This window comes from Nematolebias whitei, chromosome 10 (assembly GCF_014905685.2).
Source record: "Nematolebias whitei isolate Nwh7 chromosome 10, NemWhi1, whole genome shotgun sequence".
NCBI lineage: Eukaryota > Metazoa > Chordata > Actinopteri > Cyprinodontiformes > Rivulidae > Nematolebias > Nematolebias whitei.
In genome coordinates, this window is record NC_056507.1 from 34,910,530 (window position 1) to 34,921,469 (window position 10,940).

Consider the following 10,940-nt stretch of genomic DNA (forward strand, 5'->3'; position numbering starts at 1 on the left):
CGTTTAGTGACTCTCAGCAGTACCCAATCTGAGAGTGGGCACGTGGGGCTCACTCCGCCATAAGGGCAATCGGTAATGCATCCAGCCAATTGGAATTTGTCTGTGCACAGATTTTCGATAATTTTTGTTTCAGGTTTCCATTCAATCGTTCCACCTTCCCTTGCGATTGGGGGTGGTAAACTGTTCCAAAAGCATGCTTCAAACCCAAGGCCTTTTCAACTTTCTGCAGATCTGCATTTTTGAAATGAGTCCCATTATTGGACCTAATTATAGTAGGGAACCCATGTCTGGGCATGTAATGATTTATTAAACACTTGATTGCAGTTTGACTATCCTCCTTTTTAGCGGGCCAGGCTTCTGGCCATCCGGTGAACGCGTCGACGCAAACCAGTAGGTATCTGAAACCTCGTACTGGTTGAATCATATCAGTGTAGTCAATTATTACCTCACGACCCGGTGTCATGTCCGTAGGAAACTTTCCTTGTTCACGCGGTTTAAAAGCTGGCTTGGAGTTATACAAATTGCATAACGTGCATTCTTTGACAAACGCTCTGATCAAAGAGTTCATATATGGGTGCCACCAGTTGAGGACATTCCTCTGCATCTGGTGTACCCCTACATGAGCCAACCCGTGGGCCTCCTCGAAAATTCTCCTCTTCAGACTTAGCGGGAGCACCCATCTTCCATCCTCAGGGTTTATCCACAATCCATCTGGTCTTTTTTCAGCTCCTCTTTCACTCCACACTGCCTTTTCTTCTGGAGCCGCACCTTGTTGGCAACAGGCGATGGATTCCTCATCCCATCTGATCACCTCTTCTTCCTCTGGTGTTGTCATAACCATCTGACTCCAGCTGATAAATCCTGAGGCCTTTTTCGCCTCCAAATCAGCTTGACAGTTTCCTTTTGCTGTGTTTGATGAATCCGAATCATGTCCTCGTCCTTTCACAATGGAACTTCTGCTGGTAACATCAGGGCTGTTTCTAATTCTCTCATGTCTGCCTCATGTTTAATAGGTTTCCCGTTAGCTGTCCGAAAACCTCCTCTCCTCCACTGCGCAAGTTCAACATGCGCTGCCCCGAAGGCATAAGCTGAGTCTGTGAAGATAGTCACTTTCTTGCTTTCCGCCCACTTTAGTGCTGAAATTAAGGTTCTCACTTTTGCTCTCTGCGCCGACTTAGAACCCTGTAATTTCTCGCTAACTACAGAGTGCTAGCCCTGGTCTGTCTGAAGCACCACCGCAAAACCTGCACTGAGCTGTCCATCCTGAGCCCTGAAACAACTCCCATCACAAAACATCACCTGTCCCTCTCCAAGAGGTGCAGCTTTTAAGTCTGGCCTGACTCTGTCATCAACTTCCACTCTTCTTTCACAGATGTGTGGTTCACCCCCTCCTATCCTGTCTGCCATGTTGATTCTCTCATGTGTGAATAACAAGTTAGGTGCTTCCAGGACCTTGTTTATTCTCTGTTGTCTTAATGGTGACATGGTGAAGTTATGTGAATTCACAAAGGCAACCACACTATGAGATGTCAAAACATGCAATGTATGTCCCATCACCAAGTGAGCCGTCTTCTGAACCAGCTTCGCTACACCTGCTGCGTGTTGCGTGCACGGGGGATGTCTCCTCTCTGTGTTGTCCAATAAACAGCTGACATACATCAAAACTTTCCTTCCCCCCTCATGTTTCTGAAATAGAACACCGTTAATCACCCCTTCTGTTTCAGAAACATCCAGATGGAAGGGTCGACCATAGTCCGGCAGAGCTAACTCTGTAGCCCTACTCATCTGTTGTTTCACATCAATGAAAATCCTCTCAGCTTCCTCATTCCAAACCAGTCTGGCAGTGGGGTGTCTCATGCCCTGTTCTTTAACTAAAGCGCGTAAAATCTGGGTTTGGCCTGCATAGTTTGGAATGTAATTTCTGCTGTACCCCGTCAGTCCGAGGAATGAGAGCATTTCTTTAACTGTTTGCGGTTTTGGATGATATAAAATTGTGTCGCGGTGAGAAGAAGAGAGTCCCGCCCCTTTCTGCGAGATCATTCTCCCCAAAAAAGACACTTGACGCCTCATTACCTGTAGTTTGTTTTTACTAACCTTAAAACCTGCCGCATGTAGGTGTTCTAAAACCATTTTAGTCGCTTCTAATGAGTCTTGTACAGTGGGACTAGCGATGAGCAGATCGTCCACATACTGAACAAGCACCGTGTTTGGTGGGAGCATTACCTCGTGCAAAACTTGTTTTAACACTTGATTGAAGATCCCTGGTGACAGCGCAAACCCCTGAGGTAGTCTGGTGTACCGCAACTGCTCACCACGAAAGGTGAATGAAAAAATGTCCCTGCGTTCTTCAGCTAAAGGAAAACAGAAAAACGCGTTTGCAAGGTCCAGACAGCTGAACCATTCATGTTTTGGGGTCAGATTATTCAATGCCACGTATGGGTTGGGAACCGGCACGGTCTGAGTGATCAATAATTTATTGATAGCCCTCAGATCGTGTGCCATACGGAATTTATCTGTACCTGGTTTTTGTACAGGTAGAATTGGTGTGTTCCACTCAGCATAGGAGGGCTCAAGTACGCCACTTTCTTTCAACCCTAGATTGTTTCTGCGATGCCTGCCTCTGCAGCCGGTTTGTGTGGATACTGTGTGATCCAAATCGGGTATGTGTGATGCACCTGGAACGTTATGGGAGGGCAGTGTATCAGTCCCACATCTGTGGGCCCCTCTGACCATAACGACCCTGGCATACTGTCAATTAAAGGACCTGCCAGCGGGTGGTCCGTCAGTTCACGACCGTGCTCTCTGGGGAGCACATCATGTTGCATCAAAGCTACATCATGTGCCACAGAGTTGACTGAATATCACTCACAGCTGGGGGAATACCAGACGTATGTTAAAGGTGTTTGTACCCAATCTGAGGCCTCTGAGGCCCTCTTTACCATAGACCCTAAGTCTTTAGCCTGAAATTTTGGATTCAACGCTAGTGAAATATGAGGTGCTGTTTCGGTGCTCATCATGTACCACCCTTCCTGTTCTGGAGTCAAGTTAACAATCGCTGCCACCCCCTCTCGGCCCACAACAATATTCCCAGTAGCAATAGGCCAGATTTTCCCTGCCAGTTGTTCTGCAAAGTGGTCTTGAAACACCTCATCTCCTCTTCTGTCATAAAAGAGAGTGACATGTGGGGGGTCTGGAGGAGCGGAGTACAGATGCAAAGTCAGGAGCCACGGTTTCCACGCCAGGTAAGCAGAATAGATACCCCCTCCACCCATGACCTCAGGTTCAAGCAGTCCCCAGTAGATGTCAACATATTCCTCATGGACGGGTTGGATCACACACTGTGAGTGGGTAGTGGTGACCAGTCCACACTCCAGGGAGGTGCCATCTGGTAGCCTCACCACAAGTCCATCGGAAGAGCACAAAATTGAGGCTCCCAATCTGATGAGAAGATCTCTCCCTAAAAGGTTTGCTGGTGCATTTTCAGCTACCACAAAGGGATGCAACAGAGTCTGTGTGCCCACTTTTGTGAGAAGTGGACACGTCACCGGCAGTCTTTGTTTAGCCCCAGAAAATCCAACCACCTCCACCGACCTAGTCAACAGTTCACAGTCTTGTGGGATGTGAGTAATTGTTGAAAATGTCGCTCCTGTATCAACTAGAAACGGCAACCTTTCCGTTCTAACTGTCACCTCAAGTGTTGGGTCTGCCCCTCCTCCAACACTTAGCATTTTCTGTGGAGTGTCTCATTGTTGTTGGAACCCTATCCCCTCTGTCCCGAGAGGAAGATGCTCGGCTCATGGTTGTTGTTGTTGCTGGACCAGTGGTGGACCTGGCATCGGGTGAAAGAAGGGCGGTGGTGGGCCCATGTGTTGTTGGAATGGCCGCTGCTGCCCCCCTCTTGACATGTGGGTTGGTGTGGCCAGGTAGTAACAATCTCTCACCCAGTGTCCCTGCTGTCCACAGATGAAACAGGCATCCCCCTGCTGTTCCCATTGTGGAGTACCCCAACCCCATGACATCGGCCTTGGCCTCGCGCCCCCTCTTCCCCGTCCGACTACCCTCGCCGGATGTCCCCCTCTGGCCCTCCGGCCTGTTGTTTCCGACCACTGTTGCAGAGCAACTGTTCCAGAGGATACTGCCTCCTCATTTCCCTCTGTAACTGACTGTACAGACATTTGTTTTTTATCTTTGTGCTTTTTATCCTCAGTCTGTTTATGTCTGGCATCTGTCAACTGTAGTTTAAGCAGCTGCGTCTGCATAGTCTCTAATTCAGCCGCCTCTTTGTCTCCCTGTTTTTTCTCATATTTTAAACGATGTACTACGTGTTTCTCCCAGCGTTCAAGAGATGCTGTGAGCAAATCAACATTCTTCTCCAACTCGTCTACTACTTCTCTAGGCAAGGAGTCAAGAATGGCTTTTCTGAAATACGGGCGTTGTTGGATGGATTGCACATGTACACCTGTCACCCTCTCCCAAATGTCTTTACATTGTTCCATAAACTCCCACGGGTCTATAGTCCTATCCCATCTGAATTCGGGGACCGCTACTCCAGCTGGCAATGGGTACAGAGTTCTTATGATCGGCGCGATTTGTACAAACACCATGCACAACGGAGTTTCATCAGGTAGTTCTAAGATCCTATACCGGCCCCGAGCAGTCGCTATAGGAGAGTTCAGGTATGTCTGGACGGTGGCGTGATTAGCACAGCGAGCAAAAATGGCGTTCAGATCCCCCACTGCCAAGGTCACTCCTAAAGTAAGGGCATTAAATTTTTCCAACCAGCGGCCTCCACCCTGCACCAACGGTGGCAACTTCTCTGTTATCGACTCCAAATCACGTATATGAAACGGCTTATAGCGTGACACCTCACCTGTCGCTCCCTGAGTATTCAGTAATGGAAGTTGAGAAACAACACTGTAACACCTATCCACATCTGATACTGACTCCGCCTCCTCACGAACCTGAGCAGGTCACCTCTGGCTGACCTGGACCAACATATCCCCATCTGTCGGGCTGCCTCCTCAACCTGCCTGATGTTGTCCCCCGTGTCCGCACCCCCTCATCTTCCTCTACTATTCCTGTCAATGAACCCTCAATAAACAGTGTGGTATGTTTATCCATCGGGCTACTGGTGTTCCTGCTCTCCCTCCACAGTGTAGTCTTACTGCAGTGTTTTCCACTAGTCCCTGGACCCTCTGTCCATCCTCCTCCTCTCTCACTTTCACGTGAACTACCTTTCCACCGAGCCTGTCTACCTTCCTCCTCCTCACGTACAGTTAACTCATTAAGAAACCGCTGTCGTCTCTGCGCAGTCATTCTGCTACTAATTCCCCCTAACTCACTATCCTGAGTACCACCTTCCTCAGAATCAGTCTCCTCAAATGACAGTTTGCCTTTATGAACCTGCAACACCGGATAATTTCCAGCAGGTGGCGCTGTCGGTAAAGTCATGTTCGTTACATAAGGCGGCGGTTCATACTTTTCTGTCTCACCCAAGTTTTGTACACTCTGACAAAATAATGCTAATTGTTTATACATACCCTGTATTTGTCTGCGTTTCTCTAATTTCTTCTGTAGCTTCTGACGTGTTATAAATGATTTGTAGGTCAGCAAATCTTCGTTAAGCTCCTGAATTTGTTTGTTTTGATCTTTAACCTTGTCCCAATCTAGTTGTGTGAGTGTGTCTGATGATTTCTCCTCAGCCTGGACCAGCTGACTCAGAAGACTGTCCAGTTCCTTACATTTTCCTGCATTTGCTGTGTGTATAACATTAATTACAGCTTTAACCCTTTTTGATTGTTCCTGTAGAGTTTCCACAGGAGTTACAGATTTCTTATTTATGAGCTCCATATCTGCTGACACAATTCACACAATCTGGCATTCAAGTGTTTTTATTATCATGCACTCCTGGCCCCCGTTGAGACAAAACACTCACAAGTCTGAAAACTCAGTAAGTCAAGACTTGTAATTGCTTTATACAACAGCGCCCCCTTGCGGTCAGGATATGGATGCGTCACCTGACACCCACACAGAAAGAGGAAAAAGAAAAAAGCTTACCCCTCACCCACACGCAGTCTCACAGAGAAGGGAAGAAGAGACAAAACAAGTTCTATTTCGTATAAGCTTCGCCCTTTAAGGCCTTCGCTTTAGTGGGTTTATCCCGTTATGCGCAGCATAAGCACTGAAAAAATTTAGTCCACGCCCACCTGCTGTGTGGGCCCCACCCGGTCCGTATAAATTACGTTAAGAGCGGGAAATCGGCTCCCATTTTTTCTTCAGCGAGCTAAAATAGCACTGTCAGAAGAACAAAGAAGGAAAATTGTGTAGATGACCGACCTTTGTTAAGGATGCTTGGCCCGGCAGTCGACCTCCGGTCGTCCGGTGAGTTCTCCTCCCCGAGGAGAAGATGACGAGCAGTCTTATTTCAAGGTAAGCGCCGAGGAATATTTCCCAGTGACAGGTCACTACATGCTGGACAACGCCATCTTGTATTTTTTCCTCTTATCGCCGACCCTCGGAGCAAATCGGATGGTTCCTCCGGGACAGGCGTGCTCAGCTGCAGCCCCCGCTGCTCATTCCCTCCTGGGGAGCGTAGTGTCGGTGGAGGGGGGCTGAGTGAATGCTCACCCCATCCCACCTCGTTTTCGCATCGGCGATCACACCGCTCCCGGCCGACGGCGCCCTCAGGGGTTGCCCGGCGTAACCCAGGAGGAGGCTGACATGAAAGGACCCTTTTTTACGTCCTAATCCTTTCCCGCCAGTTCAGATGATCCGGCGGGAAGGTTGTTTACTGGGCTCCATTCCGGCTCACCGTCTTGACCCATATGGCCTCGTGCTCCCAACAGGACGTCCTACGGGCGAGGCCACAGACGGGTTCTTTCCTGGTAGATTGGGGGAGTCGGTCTCCACAGTCCGCACCCATCTCCAGAGCAGGGGTTCACTGAGCGGAAAGTCCCTCCGTGCCCTCTGGAGCCGAGCCTGATGGAGGCTTCATTGGAGTAAGATGTTTGAGATGGACCAGCGTCCCGTGCCTCCGGTTAGCATAACCGAGACGGTGACACCGCTCTCCAACTGAGCTCACCAGCATGTGTTTCACACAGCCGCAGCGAACAACACGTTACGCTGTTGGCGTACATGTTCAGAGGTGAGAAGAGACGGTGGCCCTTTGTCCTTCGGCTCATTCCGCTCTCGCAGCGGCTACTGCTAACGACGCTGCCGGCCCCTGCAGTACGCTCAGTCTACAGGTCAGCTGACGTCATCCTCAACCGGTGCGCCTCTTTTGCTGTCTGCCGCCCCGCATCGCAGCCGGAGAACGGGGTCCCAGAAGCTCTCTTGGCCCGTCACTCCACCTTCCTCTCAGGAGAAATGCAGGAGTCCATTGGTGATCCTCTTTTCATCAGCTAGAGATCATTTCAAGATGCTCCACAGCTGCTCCACGGCTGCTCAACGCCTCCCCAGCTCTGCTACGCCAGCCCCTCCCGTCAGATGTCCCCGGCAGCCGGAAGTTTTATTTTTTTCCGGACTTCGCCAACAGGGGGCCCTCTAGGACAACAAACAGAGCTCAACGGAAGGTAATCAGGTGTCCGGTCGCTGGAGGTGTGTTGATGACACTGTAAAATAACATCATTTTATGATGAAGTGTCTCCTAGCCAGGCTGTCAGCATGGTTTATCTGACAAGCAGATACATCACACACACTCATCACGAATGAGCCTTTTAAGGTTGTTTTCATTCACTGTCAGTGGTGCCGATGCGTGCTCCCGCGGCATGAAAACGCGCACGCAGCTCTCAGCGCCCGCCGTTCCCATCAACGTTCACGTGAGACCACAGTACGAGCTCAGCAACGTATCTCGCTCCCAGCAGAAGCGACACACGTTTTGTCATTGCAGCGGTGTCAACGCGCGCTCCCGCAGCGTTAGCAGTTCACAAGCCTCACAGCGGCTCTGCTCCTATATCCTCGAAGAAGGTTTTCTGAATTAATACTGCAGCGCATGGAATCATTCTGAAGTTCACATGACTTGCAGCCAAGAATGAACGTTTTTTTTCTGCAGACCGAGCCAGGGGTAGCCTCGCTTCACCGATGCCGCGGGCTGCTTCCTGACCGCTCCAGTGCCAACGCACGCTCCCGCGGCATCAGCAGCCCCACAAGCCTTCACAGCGGCTCAGCTCATACATCCTCGAAGAAGGGGTTTTGTCTGAATTAATATTGCAGCTCGTGGAATCACTCAAAAGCTCACGTGACCCGCAGCAAACGATGAACATTTTTTCTGCAGACCAAGCCAGTGGTAACCCCGCTCCACCGTTGGCGCGCGGTGCCTACTTACCGCACCAGTGCCAACGCGCGCCCCCGCGGCAATCCTGGCTTAAAGCGTTGCATGAGGACGCACACACACGACCCTCAGGACGCGTCGGCTCATATGTGCACCCACTTCCGAGCGTTACACCGAGCACGCTGCAGCCATCTCTTCCTGACATGAAGGTTTCTGAGACAGAACAGGTTTTATCATCCTCTGATGAAACGTTTTCTAAAAGGTGTACAGAGACGCAGGTCTGTCCCACACCCACTTGTTTCCAGTGGGATTTAATACTGGTCCTGCAGGTCATGATCAAAGCTTCATTTGAGCCTTTGGATCAGGTTCCACTTAAATTCTTGTCTCTTTAAACAGCACTGCTGCTGGCTTTAACACCCGCTAAGAGAGTGAGTGTTTTTATCTGCCCTCTCTGTCGCTCCGTCATGTCTCAGAATTTAGGCTGATGGCAGATCAGCTGATTTTAGATCAACCCAGCTTTTATGCCTAATACACCACGAGCTCTTTTAATCAAGAGCGATATCGTTGGAGGGGTTGTTCCCCCCCCCCCCTCTTTTCACACAGATCAGATGAAGTAACGTCTTTTTATCTTCTCTGTCCTGTGCGGGCGTTGACGTGTTACATAGCGTGCACAGCTGCAATGCGTCAACATTTGTTTGTGCATTATAGAGATGCATCTGCAGGTCGCCCGTTATCCACCCAGCGCTTGTCACACTGGCTGTGCGAGTCTATTTCTCAGAGTCAGAGTCAGAGTTTCTTTATTGTCATTCACACCTCATGTGGTACATGTGGTGGAGCAAAATTATGTACACAGGGTCCCAGTTACATCCAACAATAAAATGTATAAGAAAAACAGTAATAACATCTAAGATATGAACTAAGAAAAACATCAACTAAATATACACTAAGCACTCATAACATAAAAACATTGAACATCAGCACAAACATGAACATGAGTCTGTGAGCAGATGTGCACGCATGAACACATCAACATTGAAACAGATCAGCAGCAACATGAAACAGATCAGCAGCAACATGATATGGTTTTTCACAGTGATTATTCTAGTTAGAGATTCATGAGTCTAACAGCCTCAGGGTAGAAGCTGTTCCTCAGTCTAGTGGTTCTACACTTAATGCTCCTTAACCTCCTTCCTGAGGGGAGTGGGACAAAAAGTGTGTGTGCTGGGTGAGTGGGGTCCTTCATGATGCAGGTGGCCCTCTTCCTGCATCTGGAGGTGTAGATGTCTGTGATGGTGGGGAGGCTGATTCCAACAGATTTCTGTGCAGCCTTCACCACTCTCTGCAAAGCTTTTCTTTCTGCAGCTGTGCAGCCTCCATGCCACACATTGATGCTCGAGCACAGGATGCTCTCTACTGCACACCTGTAGAAGGAGGTGAGGACTGAGCTTCCCAGACCAACTCGCCTCAGCCGTCTGAGGAAGTAGAGTCTCTGATGAGCTTTCTTGATCAGGCTGGTGGTGTTGTTGCTCCAGCTGAGGTTGTCATTCATGTGTACACCCAAGTACTTGTAGCTGGAGACCACTTCCACCGCAGATCCTCTTATGTTCAGGGGGGTGTAGGTGTTTTTGTTCTTTCTGAAGTCCACAAACATCTCCTTTGTCTTCTTCACATTGATGTGAAGGTTATTCTCTCTGCACCAGCTCTCCAGGTGTTCCACCTCTTGCCTGTAGCTGGACTCATCATTGTTTGTGATGCATCCCACCACCGCTATATCATCTGCAAACTTTACAATGTGACAGCCTGGATGGGTAGCTGCACAATCATACGTGAACAGAGTAAACAGGAGGGGGCTCAACACACATCCCTGAGGAGAGCCAGTGCTGAGGGTTATGGTAGAGGAGGAGAGGTTGTGGATCCTCACTAACTGTGGTCTGTTTGTTAAAAAGTCTAGTACCCAGTTGCAGATGGAGGGACTTAGTCCTAGTGTGGATAGTTTGTCCATCAGGGTTTGGGGGATCATGGTGTTGAAGGCGGATGTGAAGTCCACAAAGAGCATACGGACGTAAGAGTTTTTCTGCTCCAGGTGGTTGAGCGCAGTGTGGACCACAGAGGAGGTTGCATCCTCTGTTGATCGGTTCTCACGGTATGCATACTGATGAGGGTCCTTGTTGATATTGATGGTTGTTTTGATGTGAGTCATGACCAGTTTTTCAAAGCATTTAGCGACTATCGGGGTGAGGGCCACTGGCCGATAGTCATTCAGACCAGTTACTGTAGAGCTTTTTGGGAATGGGATGATGGTGGCAGTCTTCAGGCAGGTGGGAACTGTCTCCAGGGTAAGTGAGGTGTTAAAAATGTCTGCCAGCACCTCACAGAGCTGATCAGCACATTCCTTCAACACTTTTCCAGGGATGTTGTCTGGGCCAGTTGCCTTGTGCGGATTAATCCTCCTGAAGGTACTCCTTACTTCTGCTGAGGTCACGCTGAGATGCTCTACGTCCGGTGGTGAGGTGAGTCTGGTGCTGGGTGGTCTGTTCGGGTCTTCAAAGCGTGCATAGAACTTGTTGAGGGCATCAGGCAGAGATGGATCTTTGGGGCATTGTTCACTCCTTCCTTTATAATCTGTTATGCACTTAATGCCCCTCCACATGCTCCGAGGGTCTTGTGAGAT